Source organism: Rhinopithecus roxellana, chromosome 5, assembly GCF_007565055.1.
Source record: "Rhinopithecus roxellana isolate Shanxi Qingling chromosome 5, ASM756505v1, whole genome shotgun sequence".
Taxonomy (NCBI): Eukaryota; Metazoa; Chordata; class Mammalia; order Primates; family Cercopithecidae; genus Rhinopithecus; species Rhinopithecus roxellana.
In genome coordinates this window covers 143,076,646-143,082,215 of record NC_044553.1, presented here as the reverse complement: position 1 = coordinate 143,082,215, position 5,570 = coordinate 143,076,646, and positions in this window count along the sequence as shown.

Sequence of the window (5,570 nt, the reverse complement as noted above, 5' to 3'; positions counted from 1 at the left end):
CTGAGGTATTCATGGAGCTTCAGTCTTATAACTTGTGCAGCATGAACAGGCCAATGTGTGAGCCAATGAAAGATGTTCCCTGGGCACTCAGCTTCAGAAAATGAGTGAAAAAGGGCCTGAATGAGAATTCCAGGAGGTACAGCGCAATAGGGAAAGTATTATGTATTTTATTTCAGTGAAACGGTCATTTCCATCCAGAAATATTTCTCTTTCCTTCTCTCTCTCTGCTGTCATTCCTCTCCTTCTTCCTTCCCCACTCTGCCTCTGTCTCTTTCTTTTTCTCCGTGCCCTCCACCCAATATATATAAAGTATTTGAGTCTCTAGTATGCTTAAGTTGGTAAATTGTTGAGCTCAGCAAACCTGTGTTAAGAAGTGTTGAAATATTTATCCCCAAATTGGTTTAGCTTGTAAGCAATAAGAGCAGATGAATGGTTCCTGGAATGTGTAGTACATCATTACAGGGCTTACCCATGCATCATTTATTGTTGGTAGATCCTTTATATTGTACTCTCATGAAGGCAGAAAGAGGTATTGAAGGAGAAATCTACCAAATAGTACTTCCAGATGGACAGAATGTCCCTGCCAAGGGACAGACAAAGGCCTAAGGACACAAGACTCTATCATTTATATTTTTACTTCTGCACTTAAAGTGAGCAGCTTTATAAAGATGTTAAAAGTTCACAAGCCTTTTTATTAGCACTTTCTGCACCCCATTATTTCATCAGTCATGTTCAGTGTGTTCTACTTGTTCTGGTGAAGTGTTATCTCTTTAACTTCTAGGTATTTTAGAATAGGAGTCATGTGGGATAAGAATATAATTGGTTTAGAAAATTCAAAACTATAATCTTCTGCCTGAAGTTAAATTTAAATGTGGTATTCCAAGTAAAACATCATGAACCCCAACTAAAAAAAAAAATAAAATTAATGCTGCCGACATGTTACAAATGTTTGAGATTTCCCACATGTGGGGAAGGGAGATGGGTAGGAATTTCTGGGAGGAAAAGTGAACTATAAAAGATTAATAACATAAGGTAACCAACACCTCTGAGATTCTGTCTTTCATTAACATTTATTAACATGAATATAATTTGTGATGGAATGTGTAATGAAAAGAGCATAACATCAGCAAAGACAAGACCAAATATTCATCTTTGATTCTTCTCTTCCTATCATTAAAATCTTGAGAAAATAATTTGTTTTTGTGAAATTTTTACCTAATCTTTAAAATAATAATAAATCTGTGTAGGGATTGTACTCAATAGAAAAGTAGAAATGCTGATACAGTTTGGTTGTGTTGTCAGCCAAATCATCTTGAATTGTAATCTCCATAATCCCCACATGTCTAGGGAGGTGATTGGATCATGGGAGCAGTTCCCTCATGCTGTTCTCATGATAGTGAGTTCTCACGAGATCTGATGGTTTTCTAAGGGGCCCTTCCCCCTTCACTACTTGCTCTTCTCTCTCCTGCTGCCATGTGAAAAAGGTTCTTGCTTGCCCTTCGCCTTCTGCCATGATTATAAGTTTCCTGATGCAGTCCTAGCCAGGTTGAACCGTGAGTCAGTTAAACCTCTTTCCTTTATAAATTACCCAGTCTAGGGCAGTTCTTTATAGCAATGTGAAAACGGACTAATATAGATGCAATATCCACATTTGGAAACTATGACATAATCCACAAGTATTAGTTACTATTAATGTATTTTATTCCAGAAGGGGAAATGAAGAAGGTAAGTTTAAAGCATTATCTGTGACTGGCAGTAGCAAAAGAAAGAAAGTTGATTTTCTCTTTTCTCTCTTCCAAAGAAAAGAGACAGGCCACCAGTTTCAAATCCAAGGACAGCAGCTAGAAGGTTACTAAAGATCAATATTGAAAAATACACAAATTTATCTGTGATCATCATTAGAATCCTTCTGTTTTTCAAAGGGGTAAATAGGTGTCTTTCAAAGATGTGATAGATATCTAGAGACCAGAGGAAGAGTCACCAAGTAAAGGAAGAGCGATATAGAGGACCAAACATGTTATTTGAATTTAGGAGACTCTGTCAAGATTTTGACAGTAAATCAGGTACTGTGTGTGGTGACTCATCTATTAAGATGCCAATTGCTAAGAAAATGAGGCCTAAGTCTCAACCAGTGGTTAGGACTACATTTCAGAAGTCCATTTCTGTGGAATGGAAATTAGGGCAAGATTTCTGGACTTGGTGGTCAATTACTACCTGCGGAAGAAGTCTAGACAGAAAAACTGAGATAACATGAACTAAAGTTGGGTAAAGTGGCTGTGAAGTTCGGGTGAAGGAGATGGTGAGGAGTGAGGAAATCTGTGAATGGAGGGATTGTCTACACCGGGGTTATGCTTCGATATTATCAATACGTGAGCCCACCAGTAGCTGATGCTGTACTTACTGATGTCCTGCAACAATGGGAAAATTCAAGTAACAATGCCAATTAAAAATATATGGAAAGAAAGGGAAATTTTAAAGGAAATTCATGCCTGAATTTGTATGACAAAAGGGCAGTGATATTGAACCATTTCTCAGGGAATCTGGGTATGTGTATATTTGATCCTCTACCTGCCTCTCAATGTGTTCCTACTAACAAAACAATAATTGTTGTCTACTCTATTTTTTTCTGAATAGACCAAGTTTCCCATGTGAGTACATTAGTAATTGTGAGGAAATGAGCATAAGCTAAAAACTAAAATTCTAATTCCACCTTTTTCAGCCTCATCTATTTTAAAGAAAGATTTGTGATAACAAATATGTTTCACCAACATAAAATGACTCTTTCTTATTTGTCTTGATAATTATTTCAACGCAGGAAACTTTTCATTTAGATTTTTTCAGTAAACAAGAGTGGCCTACCTCAGTAATTCTAGCAGGTTTTTTCATAAGTAAGTTTTATCTAAATTCCTTTTATCACACACACACATACTAATTTGCAAGCAAGTGTGTGAAACTTTAGTATTTTATTTATATGTAATTTATAAGGCAGACAACATACTCTGCATGCTAAAGTTTAAAAAAAAAGTGTGATTAATTTCACATTAGCATTAATGATGTGCATTAAAACCAGAAAAGAAGTTTAGGAAACACACATTTTAAAGTACAGGAAAAGGCGGGTAAGAGTTTTATGTTGTTTTTCATTTTAGATGTGTTTTTAAAAATTCATTGTGAAGAATGTATTTGCATCTCTAATGGTTTCATGCTGCATAATTGAATCATTCTTTAATTACTGATCAATAAGTTAAGCAAATAATAATTGAAATTGAATATTTGGATGAATTAACCTAGTTCATTAAAATAGATCAGTTGTTTCCATCAAAATAGTTAATCTGGAAGCCCTTAAATAAATGCATTATGGAAAGTAAGCTTTCTTATTCAAATCAGAAGATCATCATATATCCTTCACTGTTAAAACCTGGATTTTTCTTTTTTCCCTGAGGTGGTTCTCCATAGCCTGGGTAAATTCGATCACTGATCACATATATCTGAGGCACAGTCACTATTTATGCAAGCAAACTGACCAGAGATGAAATTATAAATCACATTTTTTTACTTTATCAGAGGAGAGTCTATTTTACAGGAACTTGTTGGATAACAGGGGTTTGATTATTTTTATTCTTCATTTTGTGGTATGCATTGACTGTTGGAGTGTAAAGCATGCAAAACTTTAATAATATTTTAGTGTGACTTCATATTTATGTTATGTTAACCCAACACAAAGAACTACAGTTCACACTGATGCTTTAAGAGCACAAAGTTCAAATTCTAGAGGGCTGAATTTAATGTTTATGTGATTCATAATATTCAGTACAAATGTAGAATATACATTTCAGTATATTCAGTACAAATGTAGAAGAAATAAAGTCAATACAGTAAATGATTTCTACTTAACTTGCATATTAGAAAAAAAATTTCTGAAAACTCAATTTTATTCTAGATCCAGATAGTAGTTACTGATATAATGATAATTAGGCTATAATATATCTACAGTTTTGACACATCAGAACATGGTGATATAAGTAACCTGGATAGAGACCATTTTATTTTAATTTTGTTTTTTTGAATTAGTGAAACAAAAAACTTATTTGGGGGTATTTCTTCCTGTTTTGTTTTGTTTTTTTTTTTTTTTTTCACCTCCCACCTTCCTCATATAATCACTTAGAAGCAATGGAGCTCACATATATGATAATTGGTGTCTGATTAATTGTTCTGTTAGAATCTATCTCTTTCACCAGTATATCTACATATCTTACAATTGAATAACATAAACTCTTAGAATCTATATAATTCATTTTAATCTCACAGCCACAGATTTTATGTACAAAGGCATTTTTGAATCTTCAATAGTTTAGAATTTCATAAGGTTCGATTCAAATGAGAAACAAAAATAACTACAAACTCATAGTTTTGGAAATGGCTTTGAATATATTTGGATTTTAGCTAAAATGACTTTTTAGAACATAAGCAGAAGACAACAACCATGTTTGCATACACAGTTACTTAACGTCCTCTCTGACCCTTCGTCCCCTATATGAATTCCTTGGTTTCGCTTCATGGTCATATCATAGCAATTCTAAATATTTTTCTCTGCCCTAAGAGTAAAAATATTTTAAATTTTTCTCTCTTTCAAATTATAAAAGAATATTCTCTAAAATGTAAACATGAAGAATTTCTGTTCCCAGAAGGCAAACTCATGCCAGCATTATGAGTTTATCATCATTAGCAGAAAAACTAGATTGGTATATGTGAATACATCATCTTTCATGTATATACTTATAGGGTGAATGACTTTAATATTGGGAAAAGTATGAAAATAGCCCAAAAGAGAAAACTAATTTTTTAACTGATGAAATATAGATAGATAAGAAAACTGATCAAAGGAAAAACAGAAAAAAATCACATAAGGAAGACTGTATCTCTTGTGCCTCAACTCCACGGAGATGCTCTGAAAAATAAATTTGTGACTACATGACTATACGCATATCTACATAAAGGAATATGAAATCAATTAATTTTTAATATTCTAACATGGTTTTAAACAGTTAAACTATGCTTACCTAAGGTCAAAACTTTAGCTTGTTTCTAGGCACTAAATAAAAGCAATAATTAATAACGATACTCCAAGATTACTTTTGGATATTGAAGAGTGGGAAAGTGGAAAGCAGAGATAATATGTCTCCTTTTATTTACTGTACACTATAAATCAGTTCTTTGGGGGGATTTTTTGCTAATAAGCTATTGCTGGCCACTTGATACGATAGATTCCTGTATATTCCACAGTGGCCAGGTCTATGCAAACCTATCCTGAAGTCCAAGGAGGCTGAGGGGCCAGAAAAAGAGGCTGACATATTCAGTTTCTCAGACACAAGCCTTTAATAGGGACTTACGAACAGAAGCCGTGTCTGTGTCCAGGGCTACAATGAGACAAGATGGCGGATCCCCATGATTCCCATCCCACTACCCCCAGACCCAGGGCTTATATATAATAGGGAAAGGGTGATTCAGAAGGGATGTGTAAGACAACAGAAATATGATAACATCAAGATTGTTTGACCTAAGGGCAGGATTTA